This window comes from Amphiura filiformis, chromosome 20 (assembly GCF_039555335.1).
Source record: "Amphiura filiformis chromosome 20, Afil_fr2py, whole genome shotgun sequence".
Taxonomy (NCBI): domain Eukaryota; kingdom Metazoa; phylum Echinodermata; class Ophiuroidea; order Amphilepidida; family Amphiuridae; genus Amphiura; species Amphiura filiformis.
Window position 1 is genome coordinate 47,653,674 of NC_092647.1, and position 26,614 is coordinate 47,680,287.

Below are 26,614 nucleotides of genomic sequence, written 5' to 3' on the forward strand. Positions count from 1 at the left end.
CAGGATGGTTTATGTGGGTTTTCTATTTTTGTGCTCTTCACACTAACTTGTTCCACATTTGCACCTGTATTTCACCATTTCTGCACCCGTATTTCACCAAAAAAGCCACTTTGCGAGCATAGAGAGTGAAAATAAAAAAACAGATTTTTATGCTTTTTCTGTCAAAAAAGGACCAAATTTGCCCATTGGCAAGAGTAGCAAACAAAAAATTTAGGTTCTGTATGCTTTCTTGGTCAAAAAAGTCCCAAATTTTGGGTAAAGGTCCACTTTGGGGGAAAAAAGGTCCACTATTTCCAAATTTGCCCCCCCCCCAAAAAAAATTCTGGCTACACCCCTGACAATATCATGTGAGCCCCTATCTCTCCTGAACTTTGTATACTTGGATCACCCTGTTCAAATACTCTGCTTTTTAGTCACATAATGTTTTAAAGCAAGGTCATGCCACAAATGCACAGTACTCATACTCAGACGGTCATAGAATTTGAGGAGCGACATGCTTGAGAATTGTGATCATTTCTCATCTACCTGTATGTAGGGCCTATTTTATTACAGATGATTTGAGACACTGACTTACCATCTATTTAATCATCCCATGTGAGCGCATCTATTTAATCATCCCATGTGAGCGGTACTGCAGTGTAGTCCACCTCATCTGAGATAGTCCTGGATTGTGACCTAGTTGCTTGCCACTTCATGATGTCTGATTCAGAGTCCATAATGTGTGTGTCGAGTCTGTAAAAATATCAAAAACATGGTTTTTATCAATTGATTATAACTTCAAACCTATTAAATCCTTCCTTGAACCAGTAAATTGGGTCTTATTTTATTTTAAAATGAACAACTTCAATGGAGATGGGCACTCTCAGTGAACTGCTCCAATTGTTTTGTTTGTTTTTTTGTCAAAATTTAGAAGGAGCTTCATTGTTTTATAATAATAGTCTCCAGTATTACTCTAACAAGGTAAGATACTGTTCATGCTAACATAATTGATGGCAACGTAAATGACTGCACCAAAATCTCGGATTCAATATTTTGAAGTGACAAGTTTCAGGGGTTTCTCCTTATTCTAAAAAATCCCTAAAAATGACCAATTCTGGGGACATTTTGACCTTTCATATTGAAGATACATTTTCCCCCCTCAAAAAATGGGGGGAAAAATTTGGTGTTTGTGGAAAAAAATCTATATCTTCAATACAAAAGGTCCGAACTTTCATAAGGCAACAAATACACACAAATCATGACCGCACACATAACTACAAAAAGCAAGGGAATGTGCTGCCGTGGATTCAACCCACAATCTTCCAGTCACTAGATGGATGCTCTAACGATTAGGCTACCAGCTACCACTTATACACAGTGGTTGTTTTAAAGGGTCTAATGTAGGCAGTCGAGGTATACAAATACAATACACACAATCAAATATCACATCTTTGGGTTGGTAAAACTGTCTTTGTTTTAATTAATGTATATAATATTCAGTTTCCTCTTGTAGCAAGCAATCATTCCCCATTGTGTTTATATGTTCTTGTACAGGATGCGTAGACCTTTACCGTCTTAACCAGCTTTAGACCACAATTTATTGTCCTATAATTTGGATCCAATTTAGCATTAAAACAGCACTTTTGTACCCATAATGTAATGAACGTAACATCATGTTCTCAAGAATGGCCTGGTTCGGACCAGACGGTACGGGGGACACCTTCTTTCCAGCAACCATACCCGAATGGACTAGTTTGCCAGAGACAGTTGTTAAGACACCAACAGTGTCCAACACTTGCCAGTTTTAAGGGTATACGAGGTATTGTTGGTCGAAACAGCCACAAAAATCGATTTTCATTATCTGAATCAAATATATTATTGAAAAATAACACTTTGGTGTTTTGCAAAAGTTCATTCTACAAACCATATACTTTGAAAACTTGCTTAATTTATTGTTGTTAATGAGTTATGTACGTTTTACAAAAGTGTTGTTGTTTCAGCCCTCTTTACAACATAACTCAAGAACCACAGGACCTGCAAATGTATATCTGTGATATTTCAATTCTTCTACACGCTCGCTATGAATTGAGCAATGCAATTTTTGCTAAAGCTTACTACCATTCGCAAGATGCTATATGAACTACTTTTTTTCTGCTGCTTCGACCAACAATACATCGTATAAGGGGCCGTCCATAATTTTCGCCATTTTCACTTACGTACAAAGCGTACGTAACTTTTTACCCCCCTCCCTCCCTCGAGTTACGTACATATAAAATGGCGAAGGATTTCCTACTAATGAGATGTTGGGTTGGAGTTGGGGTTAGAGTTTAGGTTAAAAGTTTGATTATGTTTAGGGTTATATTAGTGTTCTAGGAGGATAGTTGGTTCTGGATTAATGTTTCTACAGATAAGTTGAGAAATGCTGAAACAAACTTCATTTTTAAGCCACATTTTCATGAAAACGAAAGCCATCAATAAATAAAATATTTTAATATAGCTTAAGGGTAGAGACTATAGAAATTTTTACCAAAGGAACATATTCTTGTTTATACCATGATATTGTTGTATCTCAATACTATCACAACTTCAGCTGTGTAACTTACCTAAAAAGTGGTTCTTTTAATTAAAAATGCAATAAATAAAGTCACTCTGCGCTTTTAGTACTGACCAGACTATAGTAATATTTTTAAATCACTCTGCGATTTTAGTACTGACCAGACTATAGTAATAATATTATGCAATACTAGCAGCTATTAATCATGCTTCAGTGGGCAAGTACTTCTAACTTTAAATGGTATTGAAATTTGTCTTGTCCGGGGGGGGGGGGACTTCCATATAGCTCAGTGGCGTTATTTTCTAGGGTCTATGGTGAATATGACTGATGCGTAGTAGGCCTACATGTATGTAGGGCTGTAAAAAGCCTGTTCAGTGATTTCATCCGGAGAATGTAGAAATCCATGAATCAGCAAAATTTAGATTTTAGCACCTTGTCCAGTATCTTTGTTAGTTTCGATGTGCAAACCTTAAGCCCTGTATTAAAGACAAAGTAAGTTATTTTACATGAATCTGTAATTTCTCTACTTAGTAGAGAAATCAGCTATTATTATTATTACACAGCCGTGACGTTAGTCACGGCTGTGTCTTTTTTCTTACAGGTTCTTTCTTTCTTTCTTTCTTCTTTCTTCTTTCTTTCTTCTGTCAACCATTACATTTGCTCTAGCACTCACATGCTTACATCGATTTTGACCTAACTTGGTCACAATGATCATTGACCGTGCCCCTACATGTCACATGAATTTAATATCTGTATTTTATTTTACACATATCGTGGCCAAACATCCAAATTACATGTAAAATTACAATTTGAACATACATATAAATATTAAACACTTTAAGAAAACTTTTAAAAGACATCAAAAATTGCATCTATAGGGAAAAAAGTATTAGATCAGAAAAGCACTCGGTCATATTATTGCACGCAAAATATTAATTTAACCAAAATACTATTGCACTATGAAAAACATCAAAATATACTCAAATCCAAAAATATCATGCAAAGGCGACTACTAGATCCCCCCCCCACTATTTTGCCAGGGGATGGTCCATACAGTCATCCCCCCATGTCGATGCCTGATAATGGGTTTCTGATCAAATTAACCTCATATTTGCCCATTTTAGCCCCAAAAGTGCATATTTTCACGCGCTTCGCGCGCATTTATTCTACTTTTACACCATATTTCATCAGTTTAGCTTCAAAATACCAAACTTTTTCGAGCACTTAGCGCAAGCAATTGTACCATAATTGCCATATATTGTCGCTCGATTGACTATACTTCAATTTTTTTCCAACTCCATCCCCCCATGTCAAAAAGAAATCTACGCCACTGATTAAATATGTCAAACATAATATAACAGTTGTACCAGACTATAAAAAGCAATCATGGCATTGGCAATAATGAAGAACAATCCCAAGAGGAGATTTAAAAGATTAAAAAAATATGGAACGGGCTATAATTTTATCAATACTATACTGCTTTCCTCGGTTCTTGCCAAAACGTTTTAAAATATCTAATGACAATTTTAATGATTTATCCTTCACTTTTAGGCATTTTATATAGAATTTAAATTTGTTTTACCATTTTATACTTTCTCTGGGATCAATGAATAGCCCTTAAATTAAGACCCCCTTTCGCTATCACCCAGCACATGGTTTGTCATCCACCCCCACACACACACACACACATACTTGTTTCCCATTGGATCTATCGTCATCATGATTTAGACGCTTTTATTGTTTCATTGACAACTTTTATTATATTTATCACTGATAATGTTGCCAAAAAGTCTTTTGAAATTAGTAGGCGTCATTAGTAGATCTCATATAATATAATGAAGTGCTCCCCCGATAGCAAAATAATGACAGGCGTATGCTTAGTTTTGACATGTAAGAATACAAAATGATTTCCTGAGTTATTAATGGGGAGTTATAAGCTCCATTGCAAAGTGAAAGCAGAGCGAGGTGTGTGGATGTGGGGGGGCATGTGTTGTGTTTATGGCCGGGTTTATATTATTAGGGGCAAGCATCGAATAAACAGATCTGGACCAGGAACCACACATTTGAAAAAGCGGTTCCTGGTCCTGTGATTATCTAGTGAACCAGGAGGCATTTTTAAAGAGCTATGAGTCATTTAATTTTTAATTGTATGTACATGTTACATACAAAAACCGATTTAACTAACAGGCTCTATTTGAAGAAAAAAAAGAGGAGCCTGGTTTTGGTATGGACCAGGAGCCAAAATGTTATGACCATTGGCTCCTGGGTGCCTGCTTATTTCGAGGCTTGGGGAGGGGTGGGTTTGGCAATTAACAGCTGCCTGATATCATTCAACATTTCTGATACTGTAATACGGCTTGAAATTTAAAGGCAGCGGGACTTTCGGATGCTCTCAGGAACAACTTTTACCACCTGATGAACAATCTCAAATGCTCTAATTTGCACCAACATGACAGTATAGATTAGGCCCATGAAAGTCAATTCTGAGTTTATCGTTACTTTTTTTCAGGTTGGTGAGGTGACTTTTTCTTTCTTCATATTTCATTATTTCCTCAGATTTCATTATTGACCTAAAATGCGTGTTGATTTGAAGCCAAACTCATACATGTGATTTATAAACATGTTTTTTTTTTTTATGAGTAAGGAAAAGAAAAATTAGAAAAGAGCCTGGTTTCATGCTTCCAAGTTATAGATATATGTTTTACAAACAAAAATATATGTTTCCAATTGCTAAAACTGGTGAAAACACTGATACTTTGAAAATAATGAATTATTTTGGCATTTTTGAAAATTTGATGCGGTATTTTTGGTTTCCAAAAAGTGACACGGCGGGGGACGATAAACTCGAATCGACTTTCACGCACTTTATAGGAAATATATTCTATCAGTTAATGGTTTTATAGTTTATTATTTCGGTTTACCAAAAATAACGAAATAATATCAGCAATAACTGTAAAAAATGGTTTATGTCCATCTGAAGCCAAAATAATAGGATGAATTAAAAAATAAAATGCACTATACTAATATACTATATCTTGGAGCTGTGCATAGCGATAAACTAAACCAACAAATATAATAGAAAACAACAAGAAATAATACAGTTATATAGAAAACAGTCCCAGTACATAACTCACCGATAAATTACTCTTATTCATTTCACATTCATTTATCTAATGTGAATTACAATGTGACGCTTATTATACGCAAGACTGAGTCCAGCTGTTACAAATTTGATAACTCAATTCAAAACTTCTGAACACAGTACATTAGGATCAAGGGCGTTGGTTCGAATCAATTGTTTGAAATCAATCAATGTGAGAAAGAATTGGGATTCCAATGCGCTCAATGCAGAGTGACTTGTATTCTGTCAGAACTGTCAACGCAAAGCTATATAGTGCTGTGGTATTTTAAAGTGACTTGGAGGTGTTGTTCTGTAATAGGAATATTTTCGCCATTTTATGGAGGAGAAAAGTGCAAAAGACATTGCAAATAACGACGATCAAGGATTCTAATATATACATAGCCGAACCGGAATAGGTATGTAAACTACATACTGACGTTTGAAGTAAATTCTTAATGTTCTTCATAGCAAGAACATATAAAACATTGTCAAAAAATGCAACTTCTTACAAAAACGCTATATTCTCCGATAGTCCATATTTGCATGACTTCGGCGAACACTTTTGGTTCTCGTTTAAATTCTACCAATAGCACAGTCGATCTAATGTTATCTGCGGTTAGAGGACAGTTTAGAGAACTCTTTTTGCTGGTTGTTTGGTTTAAAATCCCGATATTTTTTTTAATATCGGGATTCAAGCAGGCGATCCGTATGGTATGAAAAAGACGTTGCAAATTGTCAATGAAAGAGCTTATAAATTAAAATCACGGACATTTAGCTCAACAATAGGCATCTACATTCCAAGCGGAAACGCTTTTCAGAAACATACCCCACTTTTTTCAGCAATCGCTGAAACCTAAATATGCAATTCCAGGCGATTTGTAAAAAATAGCGTCAGCATATTTTACTATGAATTTGGGACACCGAAACAAATGCTTGCATTGGTGCCAGACCTATTATAATGATACGATAATTAGGCCCCCAATAATGGCTTTCATTTTAACCGTTATTTATTAAACTGAGATTTTTACTTTTTGAGAAATTAATGAATTTATCGAAAAACTTTTCGGAGAACGCTACTTTAATGAACCCATCCCTTAAAACACAGCCCAAATCTAAACTAAATGACTAATGCACTCCACAAGCTGCTGAACATCCTACACTCTCGTTTCCACTAAGAACCCCCGGGATCACATCATATATGATTGGGTAACCAGGGTGACGGTGTATGTTTTTGCAATTAAACTATATGGTGTCATGTCTTTTGTCGCAACAGTCACAATCCACACTAGAGCCTTTGCTGCCATTGATCCTAGCGCAGATAGAAAATACTTTTTTAAAAGTTTTGGTTTGAAATAAATTAAGCATAATGTAAAACAGGACCACTGTGCATATATTAAACTCAAAACTAAAAAGAAAATCATTGTTTGCATGGCATAGCCTATCATAGAAATTGTTAAAACGAATCGAACAATTTTAGGTCAATTGGTTATAACTTTTGAATAAAATATTGGGAAATATAAAATATTGGGTAATTTTTCACTTTCATTTTTTCATTGCTCAAACAAATCGCCATTTTTCTTACGTACACATGCCCGGGATTTTTACCCCCTCCCTCCCTCTTACGCACGCTTTGTACGTAAGTGAAAATGGCGAAAACTATGGACGGCCCCTAACCTTAAGAAAGCAATTCAGCTCCAGATAAATTCATTTTGTAGCTGCGTCCATCCACTTAGCAGCAAGATGTTGGTGATGTTGCATTTTAATATTAAAACAAATTGAATGGAGATGGACTACTCTGTAGACATTTAATTTTGGAGAGGTCTTCAAAATATTTATACGGGGATGTGCCACACAGACTTTAGAATGTTGACTTTCTCTGTACCTACTTTATGCTGTTTTTACAACCCATCAGTATGCCAATTTTTCCACAACAAGCACCCACAGGCGCTTTTAAGGGCACTTTTGCTCAAATGCGCCCAATTATGCTCCCAATTTGGCATATTATTATCCACTGAAAACCCACCCATCAAATCAATACACCAAAATCACTGAAAACAGTGAAAAGGTACTCCAAAATTATGTCACATCCCTGTATATACCTTCAACCTGGGAGAACAAACAAACTCCTCAGCTCCCGACTTAATTTTACATGCAATTTACAATTTAATATCTATATATGGGAAGAAAGTCATTTACGTTATTGTGTTTTTTACAAAGACTTTTCAACAGAAATTTGTAGGTGCCTCAGGAAATGTTTGTATATTGCTATGGTTCAATAGTCAACTAAACAAAGCAAACAACATGTGTCACTTTCAACATTTTATAAAATTTAGTATGTCCCTCAAAAGAATTCATTTTTAGGAACTTCCATTGAAAGAACCCAATTTTTTCGTATCTTCCCCTCCAAAAGACCCCCATTTGTTAATATTTTGCCTCCCTTCCCCCCTTGGCGGGTACTCCCCTGATGTAGGGCCTATTCTAATTATTATTATTTGAGTAAGTTTTTCATAGTAGGCCTAATTAATCAGATTTCTAACTGACTTACCATCCATTCAATTAATCCAATGTGTCAGTACTGCATACATATAGTCCACCTCATCCGAGATAGCCCTATTGTCCTGTGATCCAAGTTCCTGATGTGCAAGTCCCAAGTCCTTCATGTCCGAGTCTATATAATGTAAAAAATCAAGAACAAGGGTTTTACCAACCAACCAGGCCTGAGAGCGTGTCTTTGAAAAAATATCTGTTTTTGGCAAACGGAAGGTGTGGAACAGCTTCTTCCAGCCTTTTGTTAACTATTATCAGCATTTTCAGCCCTTTTATATGAAGTCACTCACACCACTCGTTTAAGCCTTAGATAGAATTGAAATTCTTCTGTAGCCGAGTTTGGAGATTGCCACTGAACTATAAATTGCATCTAGGGAAGGATAATCAAGGATTTGGATCTGAAGCTGAGGTTTAAACGGGAAGACAAACTTGGACAAGTTCATATTCATAAAGGTCCATATGCACAAAAGGGAAAGACAGAGTCTAAAGTTAGACCAGGTCTAAGTGGAATTCAGTTTCACCAAAAAATATATTTTGCAGTATTCCAAGATGAATTATTTTGATTTGTTGTTGAACTTAAAGGAGTATTTCGTGATCCTAGCATCCTCTTTTTATGACATTTTCAGTAGATATCCATGAAAAAAGCTTATTTCCAAAATTTCAGATGATTCCGATTTTGCGTTTGCGAGTTACGCATGATTATGTGTATTACACTGCTCCATAGACAATGCGTTGTAATTTCGTTCTGGTGCCCCAGAACGAAATTCAAATTTCACGATATCTTTGCTAAACGAATTAATCTGCAAGAAATTTTTGTACATAAACATTATGTAGCCAGAGGTTTCCAGTGATATAAAAATCTCAACTTTTTTTGAGAAAAGTGGGGGATGATGCTGTGGATCACGAAATGCCCTTTTAACACTTGAATCTTTAAAATTTGCTTGTCATTTTATGCAGAAAATGTGATTAAATTCCCATTTCTGACAGAAGTAAATTCCACTTAGACCAGGTCTAACTTTAGACCAAGTCTAACTCTTTTGCGCATACGGACCTTAGAATCCCAGATGCTTCCATAAATAGTTAGTAGTGTTGGGCAACATGCACTTTTCTGGAGTTGGCTAGTCGGAAGTGCGACTTCCATTGAAAGAACCCAATTTTTTAGCATCTTCTTTTTAGGACCCCCATTTTTTCATAGTAGGCATGACACGATAGCTGTTATATAGACCTTAATCAGATTTCTAACTGACTTACCATCCATTCAATTAATCCAATGTGTCAGTACTACATACATATAGTCCACCTCATCCGAAATAGCCCTACTGTCCTGTGATCCAAGTTCCTGATGTGCTTCTGAAGTCAAATGATATACAATTTTAAAGTTATGATATATATTTTCTAAACACAAAATAAAACAAAATTGACCGGGGCCGACTTTTACGGCTGATTCAGTAGTGTCCGTTCACATATCATGTCAGTCATAGACTTTAAGCATCATATTTCAAAGCGCGGAAAGACACCAAATTGGTGTCGTATGACCTTTGACCAGGGCTGTCAACTCTCACGCATTGGCCGTGAGTCTCACGCATTGGGTTGCTTTCTCATGGTCTCACGCCAAGGTAGTATTATGTCACTCCTACGTAGTAAATCTCACGCAAAATGCTGGAAAATGAGTCAAATCTCAGGCATCGTCAAAATGATTTTGTGGCCCCCCCTGAAATTCACTTTGCTCCCCCCCCCAAAAAAAAACATTCCTACTGCTACCACTTAGAGGACCCCCTCAATATTTTTTGAGCGTTTTATTTAATAGGCTAAAAAAATCTAAAAAGTGGGGGGGGTAGGAGTTGCTCGAGAAACACTAGCCACGAATTTGCTCACGGATGCCCTCGCATATCAAAGATTTGCATTAGAGTATACATGCTCGAACAAGGTAGGAGCAGAAAAAATTGTTCACTAATTTGTAGCCCTGCAGTTTCAATTTTGAAACTGCGAGTGTAATAGGGTCTACAGCATGACTAGTCTTGCCAGCAAGACTTCAGTCTTTATCATAAACATAATGACATCTACGGACCTGAAGTCTTGCAGCGGTACATAGGGATGCACTGTACGTTTAAGAAAAACAAACTTCAAGCATCAAGAAATATACCTTGTATTTGTCAGTTTTACCGCAGAGATGCTGTAGACCCTCTCTACACAGTGTAGAAACATCACAAGTAGAATGCTGCTCAATATGATAAATCCAAATCATGAAAATAAAGCAATTTTGCAGAGCAATATTTTGACCACTTTTGCACTAAGTAAATTACTCCATGAAGATTGCAGGTTTTGCCAACTCAGGGGATGTTGAACCCACCCAAAAGTTGAGATCAATGTAGATCAATTATCTCAACTTTGGTATGGTAGTAGGCCTATAGTATATTAATGGGATTAAAATCATCCATGTACGCCCAAACTCTGGTACAATGGGGATTAAAATCATCCATGCAGGCCAAAACTGTCCTTGAGAGTTCCTCGTCTACATCCTTGGAGCCCAAAATGAGCCCACATATTGTGATGTTTCTTATTTGTGGTACCGTACAGATATGAATAGAGTGCCCTATTAGCCACTTGCACGTTCCGCCATTATGCACTATATGCGGGAGAGCCTCGAACTGGCAGCATACATGAAAGGAAGAATTACGTAACCTTACACAGAATGTTATATGACTGGTTCAATTCCCATTCATGTATGCTGCCAGTTCGAGGCTCTCCCACACATAGTGCATAATGGCGAACCGCAAGTGGCTTAATAACTCAGTATGCTGAGTTATAGTTACTAGAACTACAGCATGACAGGTTGACCATATTATATTCTTACAAGTTACATCCAAATTTAAGTAGACACACTTACCTAGTCCGAATAATCAGACCCAGAACAAAATATTAATTTCTGACATGATCTTGTAACACTTACCACAGGCCTATAGCTGAACACAATCTTGAGCGAACTCTGGTTTCATGAAGTCATGTAGAAGTACCGAGAAGTATAGTTGAGTGGGGGAGGTGTGATTCGGGCCGGTGATATGGCTATCCTTGTATCAGGCTGCGTGCACTGAGTATCTATGGTAGATACCACAGATTCAAAAATGGCGCGAATATGTCACATACTGTGTGTACTGTCGACTCCAAGCGGACTGAGCACACACACGTACCTACACATCAGATTTTGCAGGGATTGTGCACAAATCCTGGGCACTAATCGATACTGTATAAAAATTCCAATAGGCCTAATACTCTTTGCATTGTAAATTTATCGATCATGACAATGGCAAATGATAAATTGTATTATACCATAGGATTTATGTCAGAGTAGGCCTTATAGTATGGTCGTTGAAGAGGAAAAACAGTCGCTACCAGGAAAAAATTGGTAAAAAGCTGATTTTTGCACCAGACAAGCAGAATATATCATAGAACATCATATCCAAAATCCGAAAAAATCCTCTTTGGGGAATTCGTTTTATCCAAGATGGCCGCCAAAATGGCCGCCACAACATATAATTAGCTGTATCTTAGCTTCTAAAGCAGATATGATGATGATTTTAGTGTCTTTGAATAGGTTTAAGAGGTCAGAGAATTCAAATTTGTACAAATCTAACACACTGATGTCTTCAATCACACTGAAATCCAAGATGTCCGCCAAAATGGCCGCCACAACATATAATTAGCTGTATCTTAGCTTCTAAAGCAGATATGATGATGATTTTAGTGTCTTTGAATAGGTTTAAGAGGTCAGAGAATTCAAATTTGTACAAATCTAACACACTAATGTCTTCAATTACACTGAAATCCACCATATATGATTAGATATATCTCCGCTTCTGAAGCATATATGATGATGATTTGAGTGTCCTTGAATATATTTCAGAGGTCAAAGAATTCAAATTTCAAAAGTCTTCATTCACACTGGAATCAAAGATGGCCGCCAAAATGGCCGCCACCACCACGTGTTAAGTTTAGGTATATTTTGGCTTATGAAGCAGATATGATAATGATTTTAGTAGCTTTTATTGTCTTTGAATAGGTTTTAGGAGTCGATTTTGTATTTATCTTCATAAGTATGTCTTTACTGACACTGCAATCCAACATGGCCCTCAATATTGCTAAAATCAAACATGATTAGCTAAATATCTCAGCTTCTGAAGCCAATATAATGGTGATTTTAATCTTTGAATAGGTTTTAAGAGAATGTAGGTTTTAGGGACTTAAAACCAGGGCTTATAACACTGAAGTGCAAGTCGCAATAGAATCCCAAATAGCTGCCACCACATGTGAATATATATCTCAGCTCTGAAGCAAAAGTAGCTGTCTTCGTTCTCATCTACAGGTATAATCGCCTCAGCGTTTTGGCAATGTTCTCCTGTGTAATCTTCACAAGCTGTGACACATTTAAGTCCATTTTTGGATCATCCGTTATTTACACAAGAATTCCTGGAGGAAAGTTTACAATTGTATCGTACAAGCTTAAGCAAGCTATGTGGTGCTGCATCTAAATTCGTAAGGACCGGTGCTAGAACGATGTCAGTGTGTTTCCAGCCCCATTGCTTAAATTGGATTCAAGTCATTGTTTGTTAGCTTTCTCCAAAGTATGACCTGTAAAAGAACCCGCAGACTGTGAAAATACGCTGCTCTTTCAGTAGGTGAAAGCTTTTGTAGATAGCTGTGGATCAAATGATGCTTTATTTGATGATACCATTGCCATGGATTAAGCGAACCGTAGACCGTTTAAAGAATCTGTTTCTCTGCCACCATATAAGAAATAATCTGATGCCAGCTGCACCAATCTGTTCTAATGTCGCCTCAGGATCGCTCATCTAGGATGATATCTGCTGCAATTTTTATCTTCTTCAACAAACTTGTCTTTCCATGTCCAAATGTTGCAGAAGTTGAGTCGCAACCACTCCATGCATGGATAAACAGGAGGTCTTGAACTTTCCAAACCACCAACCCTTTCCTCTCTGAATGGAAGTAGATAAGATATCAGCCATAGTCTGGTCTCAGTGGTACATCAAAAGGACAAGTATATCTGTGTCATCTGCTACTACAGGTACTTCTCTTCCTTGTCTTGCAAATTGAAGGGTACATTCCACTATCAAAGTGTCAGGATCTCCAGTACTATTGTGCACGATCTGACCATTGGTTTCAAGTATCGACTCAGCAGCGAGATAAACTGACTGTTGTTCTTCTCATTCGCGAGGAAGGTCTGCTGGTCATGATGAGAACCTTCATAGATTCTGTGAGCTGAATATGATAAGAACAAATGCCAGTTTATCTCGCTGCTGAGTCGATGGATGGTGCACAATAGTACCGGAGATGCTGACACATTGATAGTGGAATGTACCCTTCAAGACTCCTTCCATGTTCAAGACAAGGAAGAGAAGTGCAACTGGGGACCAGAATATAGCTGATATTGGTGGGTTGGAAAGTTCAAGACCTTATTAACAACGTTGGTGAAGTATTGACATTCCATCTCAGGTCCTGTTTATCCATGCATGGAGCGGTTGTGACTCCACTTCTGCAACATTTGGACATGGAAAGACAAGTTTGTTGCAGAAGATAAGAAGAATTGCAGCAGATATCATCCTAGATGAGCGATCCTGAGGCGACATTAGAACAGATTGGTACAAATGGCATCAGATTATTTGTTGTCTTATGTGGTGGCAGAGAAGAAGATTCTTTAAACGGTCTGCGGTTCGCTTAATTCATGGCGATGGTATCATCAAATAAAGCATCACTTGATCCACAAAAAGCTTCCACCTAGTTAAAAAGAGCAGCGTATTTTCACAGTCTGAGTGTTCTTTTGCAGGTCATACTTTGGAGAAAGCTCACAAACATTAACTTGGATCCAAACCAATGGGGTTGGAAACTCTCTGACACCGTACTAGCACCGGTCCTTACGGATGTAGATACAGCACCACAAGGCTTGCTTAAGTTTGTATGATACAAATGTAAACTATCCTCCATGAGTCCTTGTGGAAATAACGGATGTTCCTGTCGCAAAAAGGGATTTAAATGTGTCACAGCTTGTGGAGATTACAGAGGAGAAATTGCCAAAACGCTGAGGCGATTATACTTGCAGTTGAAGTCGAAGATAGCTCATACTTTTGCTTCAGAAACTGAGATATAGAAAATCATGTGGTGGCAGCTGTTTTGGATTCTATTGTTACTGAGCACTTACTTCCATGTTTTAAGTAATTGCAATATTGAAATCTGCAACCCCTAAAACCTACATTTTCTTAAAAGCCTATTCAAAGATTAAAATCATCATTATATTGGTTTCAGAAGCTGAGATATACAGTTAAGCATGTTTGATTTTAGCCATATTGAGGATCATCTTGGATTACAGTGTGAGAGAAGACTTGACTTAGTACTTTAGATAAATACAAAATTGACTTCTGCGTCACCTAAAACATATTCAAAGACACTAAAATCAATATCATATCTGCTTCATAAGCCAAAATATACCTAAACATAACACGTGGTGGTGGCGGCCATTTTGGAGGCCATCTTGGATTCCAGTGTGAATGAAGACTTCAGTGTTTTAGATACGTACAGATTTTTATTCTTTGACCTCTGAAATATATTCAAGGACACTAAAATCATCATCATATCTGCTTCAGAAGCGGAGATATATCTAATCATATGTGGTGGTGGCCATTTTGGCGGCCATCTTGGATTTCAGTGTAATTGAAGACATCAGTGTGTTAGATTTGTACACATTTGAATTCTCTGACCTCTTAAACCTATTCAAAGACACTAAAATCATCATCATATCTGTTTTAGAAACGAAGATACAGCTAATTATATGTTGTGGCGGCCATTTTGGCGGCCATCTTGGATTTCAGAGTGATTGAAGACATCAGTGTGTTAGATTTGCAAACATTTGAATTCTCTGACCTCTTAAACCTATTCAAAGACACTAAAATCATCATCATATCTGCTTTAGAATCTAAGATACAGCTAATTATATGTTGTGGTAGCTATTTTGGCGGCCATCTTGGATAAAACAAATTCCCCAAGGAGGATTTCTTCGGATTTTGGATATGATGTTTTATGATGTATTCTGCTTGTCTGGTGCAAAAATCAGCTTTTTACCAATTTTTTCCGGGTCAAAATGTCCAACGACCATACTATTAGCTCACACGTACAGTTCCAATATCTGTGGCCTAAATCACTGGAAAACGTCAAATTGAAATCTATTTATTTATTTATTTATGTATTTATGTATTTATGTATTTATGTATTTATTTATTTATTTATTTATTTATTTATTTATTTATTTATTTATTTATTTATTTATTTATTTATTTATTTATTTATTTATTTATTTATTTATTTATTTATTTATTTATTTATTTATTTATTTATTTATTTATTTATTTATAGTAAAAAATTATAGTGAAACCATCACTAGATACAGTGCTCAACTATAAAATATAGGAGCGAAATGAAATTACCACATCGCAATGGTAATTTCATTTGTATATAATAATTTATTTATTTATTTAGCTAGGCCGTATAAAATTAATGTTTTGGTTCTCGTCCAGAGGATTTTCATGAATTGATGAGGGAGGAGGTGTTTTTTTTTTTTTTTTTTTTTTTTCAATGTAAAATTAGCATTGTCAGTAGTTTTCGGTCTTCTCCAACAGTGCTCGAGGAAACGATGAGGCCCTTTTTTTTTTTTTCAAATGTGAGATTCTGAGGGATAAACTACGGAAGCATATTAGTGCCAAAAAAAAAAAAAAAAAATCAAATATTATTGCGAATATTCGCAATAATTATTGCGAATATTCGCAATGTTATTGCGAATATTCGCAATGTTATTGCGAATATTCGCAATAATTATTGCGAATATTCGCAATGTTATTGCGAATATTCGCAATGTTATTGCGAATATTCGCAATGTTATTGCGAATATTCGCAATGTTATTGCGAATATTCGCAATAATTATTGCGAATATTCGCAATAATCACACCACCAGTTTGATTATGTAGGCCTACTTATTAATGCAATCGGTGTTTCATGCTTCGGCGTCACGGTTCTATAACTTTATAGATAGTTTGATACTCACACTTTATTACCTACTGAAGATAGTTTTATACTTGCATGTTGCAATCTACTGAAGATACTTTTATTCTCAAACCCTGATATCTACTCTAGATATGTCATCTACATCAGATTCTTTAATACGCATACCCTGTCATCTACTTTAGCTCGTTTTACACTCATACCCTGCTATCTACTGAAGATACATTTATACTCAAACTTTGCTGTCTACTCTAGATAGTTTTATAATTACGCCCTCTAATCTACTGAAGATACTTTTATACTCACAGCCAACTACTGAAGATACTTTTATTCTCAAACTCTAATATCTACTATAAATACTCACACCCCGATTTTTACTTGTTGGGAGTTTTATTCACCCTTTGAAATCTACTTTAGAACGTTTTGTACTCACACCCTGCTATCTACTCTACATATTTTTATACTCATGCTTTGCTGTCTACTGTAGATATATTTACACAGACACCTTGTCATCTACTTAAGATTCTTTTATACGCACACCCTGCCATCTACTTTAGCTCGTTTTACACTCATACCCTGCTATCTTCTGAATATACTTTTATACTCACACTTTGCTATCTACTCTAGATAGTTTTATAATCACACCTACTATCTACTGAAGATACTTTTATTCCCACACACTGATATCTGCTATATATAGGCCTACTGTCATACTTATAACCTGATATCTACTGTTGATAGTTTTATTCATACTTTGCTATCTACTTTAGAAAGGTTTTTACTCACACACTATCTACTCTAGATAGTGGTATGTTCACACTTTGCACCAGCTATCTACTGTCGATAGTTTTATACTCAATAATTATTGCGAATATTCGCAATAATTATTGCGAATATTCGCAATAACATGGCGAATATTCGCAATAATATTTGAATTTTTTTTTTTTTTTTTTTTGGCACTAATATGCTTCCGTAATAAACCCCCTAGAGAACCACAAAAAGACTTGGAAGTGATGCTTGTTCTCTAATAAACTTATTTATATGTATGAAGATTTCATAAATCATTTAAAGTCTTAAAAAAACTGAAAAATCTATAAAAAAAAAAAAATCTGACAAATCCCAGAAATTGAGGCGGGAGGGGACGAGAACCAAAATATTAATTTTACACGGCCTTATTTATTTATTTATTTATTTATTTATTTATTTATTTATTTATTTATTTATTTATTTATTTATTTATTTATTTATTTATTTATTTATTTATTTATATATTTATTTATTTATTTTTATTTTTTATTTTTTTAATTTCATTAATTTATAGGGCCTATTATAATTTTAATTTCGGGCCTATATGTATTTGTTTATCTATGAATGTACTTATTTTATTTATTTTTTTTTGTTTACTTAGGCTATTTAGGCTACTTATTATATAGTATATTATATCTAGGCCTACTTGTTTCATTTATTTAATATTTTGAAGTAATCCGATAGCAAGTTAGCAACGTTTACACTGCACCGTATTTCTGTGGGATAAATAATTTTGATTTGATAGGGTAGACGAGGTATTGTTGGTCGAAGCAACCTAAAAATCGATTTTCATTATCTAGATCAATATATTAATGAAAATTAACACCTTGATATTTTGCAAAAGTTCATTCTTCAAATCGTATACTTGCAAACTTGCTTAAGTTATTGTTGTTAATGAGTTATGAACGTTTTACAAAAGTGTTGTTGTTTCAGCCCTCTTTACAACATAACTCAAGAACTGCAGCACCTATAAAAGTAGGCTATATCTGTGATATTTTAATTCTTCTACATGCTCGCTATGAATTGAGAAATGCAGTTTTTGCCAAAGCTCACTGCCATTAGTAAGATGCTGTGAACTATACTCACAACAGTTTAAAATTATTATTAACCTTAAAAGGGCATTTCCAAGTAATCAATGATTCAAGCGCATGTACAATTATTTATGATGAACATAACATTTGTTGCTTTAGGACCAATATTGGTCTATTTTGCATTAAGAGTATATCGTATATTTTGGTTAATGTTGATGAATTTGGTTGTTACTTGTATCTTATTTTATGTTATTATTAATCATTTCACCATGGTTGATGCGCACAAAGCATCATGATAAACATGATCTTCATTTTATGTTTGTATATAATTATGTGGGTGTGTGGGTGTGTGTGTGTGTGGGGGGGGGGGTGAGTGTATAGGGTGTGAGTTTTTACGTGAGGGAAGGCTGGTGTGCCTATTTGTTGGTGATAGTTGTGCTCTTTGGATGTTTTTCTTATCATCCAAGCATAAAATAAAAAAATATTACACTTCTGACATTTTAGGAAGATTTTTTAGTTCTATGCACTAAATGACGTCACAGCATAGAGGCGCTGAGATGTACATGTAGTGGAAAAAAAGTTTGAAATGAAGGCTGATGTGCCTATTTTTTGGTGATAGTTGTGCTCTTTGGTTGTTTTTCTTATCATCCGAGCATAAAATTTAAAAAAATATTACAATAATATTCTGACATTTTAGCAAGATGACGTCACAGCATAGAGGCGCTGAGATGTAGTGGAAAAAAAGTTTGAAATGAAGGCTGATGTGCCTATTTTTGGTGATAGTTGTGCTCTTTGGATGTTTTTCTTATCATCCAAGCATAAAAAAAAAAAATATTACACTTCTGACATTTTTAGTTCTATGCACTAAATGACGTCACAGCATAGAGGCGCTGAGATGTACATGTAGTGGAAAAAAGTTTGAAATGAAGGCTGATGTGCCTATTTTTTTTGGTGATAGTTGTGCTCTTTGGTTGTTTTTCTTATCATCCGAGCATAAAATTTAAAAAAATATTACAATAATATTCTGACATTTTAGCAAGATGACGTCACAGCATAGAGGCGCTGAGATGTAGTGGAAAAAAAGTTTGAAATGAAGGCTGATGTGCCTATTTTTTGGTGATAGTTGTGCTCTTTGGATGTTTTTCTTATCATCCAAGCTCAACATAATAAAAATATATTACAACTCTGACATGGTAGGAATATTTTTTACTTCCATCCACGAAATGATGAAACAGCATAGAGGCGCTGAGTTGTAGTGGAAAAAAAGTTTGAAATGAAGGCTGATGTGCCTATTTTTTGGTGATAGTTGTGCTCTTTGGATGTTTTTCTTATCATCCAAGCATAAAATTAAAAAAAATATTACAATAATATTCTGACATTTTAGGAAGATTTTTTAGTTCCATGCACTAAATGACGTCACAGCATAGAGGCGCTGAGTTGTAGTGGAAAAAAGTTTGAAATGAAGGCTGATGTGCCTATTTTTTGGTGATAGTTGTGCTCTTTGGATGTTTTTCTTATCATCCAAGCATGAAATTAAAACAAAATATTACAATAATTTTCTGACATTTTAGGAAGATTTTTTTTAGTTCCATGCACTAAATGACGTCACAGCATAGAGGCGCTGAGATGTAGTGGAAAAATGTTTGAAATGAAGGCTGATGTGCCTATTTTTTGGTGATAGTTGTGCTCTTTGGATGTTTTTCTTATCATCCGAGCATAAAATTAAAAAAAATATTACAATAATATTCTGACATTTTAGGAAGATTTTTTACTTCCATGCACTAAATGACGTCACAGCATAGAGGCGCTGAGATGTAGTGGAAAAAAGGTTTGAAATGAAGGCTGATGTGCCTATTTTTTTTTTTTTTTTTGCTCTTTGGATGTGTTTCTTATCATCCGAGCATAAAATTAAAAAAAATATTACAATAATATTCTGACATTTTAGGAAGATTTTTTACTTCCATGCACTAAATGACGTCACAGCATAGAGGCGCTGAGATGTAGTGGAAAAAGGTTTGAAATGAAGGCTGATGTGCCTATTTTTTGGTGATAGTTGTGCTCTTTGGATGTTTTTCTTATCATCCGAGCATCAAATTAAAACAAATATTACAATAATATTCTGACATTTTAGGAAGATTTTTTATTTCAATACACCAAATGACGTCACAGCATAGAGGCGCTGAGATGTAGGCTTTGGTATGGTTTACATCATGTTCAATGCACCACCGCGAAAAATCGAGCCACTCAACTACCAAAATAATGGTGGTTTTAGGGTAGAATATATCACAATCTTTTAGAAATTTTTTGGTTTGAATGCCCTAGCACGATCTAACCATGAGAAAATGACGATTACTTAGGTACCTCTTAACACATAAAAGAATAGGAACTTGATTTAGTGGTGTGACCCCTTAAGACCGAGTTCGGTTATAGGCCTGGCAGTTGCAGTAACGTCTGATTTCAATTTTGTGTTTATTCAGTTGTGTGACCATCATGGTATCATGGATGGAGTAAAAGAAGGCACCCTTCAAGCATTTTTGACTATTTACAAGCAAGATTAATCAAGAAAACAGCCAACAAGAAAAGCCTTTAAAAAGGGATGCTGGGTTTCATTAGTAATTTCAACTACATGGCATTGCCTACTTGACAGTAGATCTGGATATATAAACATTTGTCTCAACTTTTACATGTGTCCTGTGACTAAATTAAAAACATCTGAAAGGTTGAGAAGCAAAAACGTAGGCCTTGCCTGATTATCATATCTTAATGTTGCTATCTTCAGTAGATAGCGCATGATTAGCAATGCACATACTGCATTAATGTGACTCAGAATTATATTTAAAATTATTTCACTTTTAATTGGTCAAGATATGCTAAGAAAGACTGAATATCATGTAAAATGATCTTATAAAACAATTTTTGCTCCCTTAAGGGATCACACCACTAAATCAGGTCCTACCCTATCTGACTGAAGAAATAACAGCCAGTGTTTTTATTCGCTGACCACACCAGGTGCATTTTAATGGAAAAAAAGGTTTGAAATGAAGGCTGGTGTTCCTATTTTTGGTGATAGTTGTGCTCTTTGGATGTTTTTCTTATCATCCAAGCATAAAATAAAAAAATATTACAAATCTGACATTTTAGGAAGATTTTTTAGTTCAATGCACTAAATGACGTCACAGCATAGAGGCGCTGAGATGTAGTGGAAAAAAGTTTGAAATGAAGGCTGATGTGCCTATTTTTTGGTGATAGTTGTGCTCTTTGGATGTTTTTCTTATCATCCGAGCATAAAATTAAAAAAAAATATTACAATAATATTCTGACATTTTAGGAAGATGACGTCACAGCATAGAGGCGCTGAGATGTAGTGGAAAAAAGGTTTGAAATGAATGCTGATGTGCCTATTTTTTGGTGATAGTTGTGCTCTTTGGATGTTTTTCTTATCATCCAAGCATAAAATTAAAAAAAATATTACAATAATATTCTGACATTTTAGGAAGATTTTTTACTTCCATGCACTAAATGACGTCATAGCATAGAGGCGCTGAGTTGTAGTGGAAAAAAGTTTGAAATGAAGGCTGATGTGCCTATTTTTTGGTGATAGTTGTGCTCTTTGGATGTTTTTCTTATCATCCAAGCATGAAATTAAAACAAAATATTACAATAATTTTCTGACATTTTAGGAAGATTTTTTTTAGTTCCATGCACTAAATGACGTCACAGCATAGAGGCGCTGAGATGTAGTGGAAAAAATTTTTGAAATGAAGGCTGATGTGCCTATTTTTTGGTGATAGTTGTGCTCTTTGGATGTTTTTCTTATCATCCGAGCATAAAATTAAAAAAAATATTACAATAATATTCTGACATTTTAGGAAGATTTTTACTTCCATGCACTAAATGACGTCACAGCATAGAGGCGCTGAGATGTAGTGGAAAAAGGTTTGAAATGAAGGCTGATGTGCCTATTTTTTGGTGATACGTGTGCTCTCTAGATGTATTTCTTATCATCCGAGGATAAAATTAAAAAAAATATTACAATAATATTCTGACATTTTAGGAAGATTTTTTACTTCCATGCACTAAATGACGTCACAGCATAGAGGCGCTGAGATGTAGTGGAAAAAAAGTTTGAAATGAAGGCTGATGTGCCTATTTTTTGGTGATAGTTGTGCTCTTTGGATGTTTTTCTTATCATCCGAGCATAAAATTAAAAAAAATATTACAATAATTTTCTGACATTTTAGGAAGATTTTTTAGTTCCATGCACTAAATGACGTCACAGCATAGAGGCGCTGAGATGTAGTGGAAAAAAAGTTTGAAATGAAGGCTGATGTGCCTATTTTTTGGTGATAGTTGTGCTCTTTGGATGTTTTTCTTATTACCCTAGCATAAAATTTAAAAAAATATTACAATAATATTTTGACATTTTAGGAAGATTTTTTAGTACCATGCACCAAATGACGTCACAGCATAGAGGCGCTGAGATGTAGGCTTTGGCATGGTTTACATCATGTTCAATGCACCACTGCGAAAATTCAGCCACTCAACTACCAAATAATGGTAGTTTTAGGGTAGAATATATCACAATCTTTTAGAAATGTTTTGTTTTGAATGCCCTAGCACGTTCTAACCATGAGAAAATGACGATTTCTTAGGTACTTCTTAACACATAAAAGAATAGGAACTTGATTTAGTGGTGTGACCCCTTAAGACCGAGTTCGGTTATAGGCCTGGCTGTTGCAGTAACGTCTGATTTCAATTTTGTGTTTTTTCAGTTGTGTGACCATCATGGTATCATGGATGGAGTAAAAGAAGGCACCCTTCAAGCATGTTTGACTATTTACAAGCAAGATTAATCAAGAAAACAGCCAACAAGAAAAGCCTTTAAAAAGGGATGCTGGGTTTCATTAGTAATTTCAACTACATGGCATTGCCTACTTGACAGTAGATCTGGATATATAAACATTTGTCTCAACTTTTACATGTGTCCTGTGACTAAATTAAAAACATCTGAAAGGTTGAGAAGCAAAAACATAGGCCCTGCCTGATTATCATATCTTAATGTTGCTATCTTCAGTAGATAGCGCATGATTAACAATGCACATACTGCATTAATGTGACTCAGAATTATATTTAAAATTATTTCACTTTTAATTGGTCAAGATATGCTAAGAAAGACTGAATATCATGTAAAATGATCTTTTAAAACAATTTTTGCTCCCTTAAGGGATCACACCACTAAATCAGGTCCTACCCTATCTGACTGAAGAAATAACAGCCTGTGTTTTTATTCGCTAGCCATACCAGGTGCATTTTAATGGAAAAAAAGTTTGAAATGAAGGCTGGTGTGCCTATTTTTTGGTGATAGTTGTGCTCTTAGGATGTTTTTCTTATCATCCAAGCATAAAATAAAAAATATTACAATTCTGACATTTTAGGAAGATTTTTTAGTTCCATGCACTAAATGACGTCACAGCATAGAGGCGCTGAGATGTAGTGGAAAAAAAGTTTGAAATGAAGGCTGATGTGCCTATTTTTTGGTGATAGTTGTGCTCTTTGGATGTTTTTCTTATTATCCTAGCATAAAATTAAAAAAAATATTACAATAATATTCTGACATTTTAGGAAGATTTTTTAGTACCATGCATCAAATGACGTCACAGCATAGAGGCGCTGAGATGTAGGCTTTGGTATGGTTTACATCATGTTCAATGCACCACTGCGAAAATTCGAGCCGCTCAACTACCAAATAATGGTAGTTTCAGGGTAGAATATATCACAATCTTTTAGAAATGTTTTGTTTTGAATGCCTATAGCACGTTCTAACCATGAGAAAATGACGATTTCTTAGGTACCTCTTAACACATAAAAGAATAGGAACTTGATTTAGTGGTGTGACCCCTTAAGACCGAGTTCGGTTATAGGCCTGGCTGTTGCAGTAACGTCTGATTTCAATTTTGTGTTTTTTCAGTTGTGTGACCATCATGGTATCATGGATGGAGTAAAAGGAGGCACCCTTCAAGCATTTTTGACTATTTACAAGCAAGATTAATCAAGAAAACAGCCAACAAGAAAAGCCTTTAAAAAGGGATGCTGGGTTTCATTAGTAATTTCAACTACATGGCATTGCCTACTTGACAGTAGATCTGGATATATAAACATTTGTCTCAACTTTTACATGTGTCCTGTGACTAAATTAAAAACATCTGAAAGGTTGAGAAGCAAAAACATAGGCCCTGCCTGATTATCATATCTTAATGTTGCTATCTTCAGTAGATAGCGCATGATTAGCAATGCACATACTGCATTAATGTGACTCAGAATTATATTTAAAATGATTTCACTTTTAATTGGTCAAGATATGCTAAGAAAGACTGAATATCATGTAACATGATCTTTTAAAACAATTTTTGCTACCTTAAGGGATCACACCACTAAATCAGGTCCTACCCTATCTGACTGAAGAAATAACAGCCTGTGTTTTTATTCGCTGGCCATACCAGGTGCATTTTAATGGAAAAAAAAGTTTGAAATGAAGGCTGGTGTGCCTAAAATAAAAAAATATTACAATTCTGACATTTTAGGAAGATTTTTTAGTTCCATGCACTAAATGACGTCACAGCATAGAGGCGCTGAGATGTGGTGGAAAAAAGTTTGAAATGAAGGCTGATGTGCCTATTTTTTGGTGATAGTTGTGCTCTTTGGATGTTTTTCTTATCATCCGAGCATAAAATTAAAACAAATACTACAATAATATTCTGACATTTTAGGAAGATTTTTTAGTTCCATGCACTAAATGACCTCACAGCATAGAGGCGCTGAGATGTAGTGGAAAAATAGTTTGAAATGAAGGCTGATGTGCCTATTTTTTGGTGATAGTTGTGCTCTTTGGATGTTTTTCTTATTATCCTAGCATAAAATTAAAAAAATATTACAATAATATTCTGACATTTTAGGAAGATTTTTTAGTACCATGCACCAAATGACGTCACAGCATAGAGGCGCTGAGATGTAGGCTTTGGTATGGTTTACATCATGTTCAATGCACCACTGCGAAACTTCGAGCCACTCAACTACCAAATAATGGTAGTTTTAGGGTAGAATATATCACAATCTTTTAGCAATGTTTTGTTTTGAATGCCCTAGCACGTTCTAACCATGAGAAAATGACGATTTCTTAGGTACCTCTTAACACATAAAAAGAATAGGAACTTGATTTAGTGGTGTGACCCCTTAAGACCGAGTTCGGTTATAGGCCTGGCTGTTGCAGTAACGTCTGATTTCAATTTTGTGTTTTTTCAGTTGTGTGACCATCATGGATGGAGTAAAAGGAGGCACCCTTCAAGCATTTTTGACTATTTACAAGCAAGATTAATCAAGAAAACAACCAACAAGAAAAAGCCTTTAAAAGGGATGCTGGGTTTCATTAGTAATTTCAACTACATGGCATTGCCTACTTGACAGTAGATCTGGATATATAAACATTTGTCTCAACTTTTACATGTGTCCTGTGACTAAATTAAAAACATCTGAAAGGTTGAGAAGCAAAAACATAGGCCCTGCCTGATTATCATATCTTAATGTTGCTATCTTCAGTAGATAGCGCATGATTAGCAATGCACATACTGCATTAATGTGACTCAGAATTATATTTAAAATTATTTCACTTTTAATTGGTCAAGATATGCTAAGAAAGACTGAATATCATGTAAAATGATCTTTTAAAACAATTTTTGCTCCCTTAAGGGATCACACCACTAAATCAGGTCCTACCCTATCTGACTGAAGAAATAACAGCCTGTGTTTTTATTCGCTGGCCATACCAGGTGCATTTTAATGGAAAAAAAGTTTGAAATGAAGGCTGGTGTGCCTATTTTTTGGTGATAGTTGTGCTCTTAGGATGTTTTTCTTATCATCCAAGCATAAAATAAAAAAAATATTACAATTCTGACATTTTAGGAAGATTTGTTAGTTCCATGCACTAAATGACGTCACAGCATAGAGGCGCTGAGATGTAGTGGAAACAAATTTTGAAATGAAGGCTGATGTGCCTATTTTTTGGTGATAGTTGTGCTCTTTGGATGTTTTTCTTATCATCCGAGCATAAAATTAAAACAAATACTACAATAATATTCTGACATTTTAGGAAGATTTTTTAGTTCCATGCACTAAATGACGTCACAGCATAGAGGCGCTGAGATGTAGTGGAAAAAGTTTGAAATGAAGGCTGATGTGCCTATTTTTTGGTGATAGTTGTGCTCTTTGGATGTTTTTCTTATTACCCTAGCATAAAATTAAAAAAATATTACAATAATATTCTGACATTTTAGGAAGATTTTTAGTACCATGCACCAAATGACGTCACAGCATAGAGGCGCTGAGATGTAGGCTTTGGCATGGTTTACATCATGTTCAATGCACCACTGCGAAAATTCGAGCTGCTCAACTACCAAATAATGGTAGTTTCAGGGTAGAATATATCACAATCTTTTAGAAATGTTTTGTTTTGAATGCCT

At 35.3% G+C, this 26,614-nt stretch overlaps 1 long non-coding RNA gene across 1 annotated transcript; it reads right to left on the minus strand.

Annotated features, from left to right (window-relative positions):
• Positions 1-580: 580 nt before the first annotated feature.
• On the minus strand, positions 581-9,546 carry LOC140142544 (uncharacterized). Its single transcript, XR_011857538.1, has 3 exons — positions 9,453-9,546; positions 8,200-8,322; positions 581-732 (listed from the first exon to the last, which is right to left on the minus strand). It is a non-coding gene; the product is annotated as an uncharacterized lncRNA (long non-coding RNA).
• Between the last annotated feature and the right edge of the window lie 17,068 nt (positions 9,547-26,614).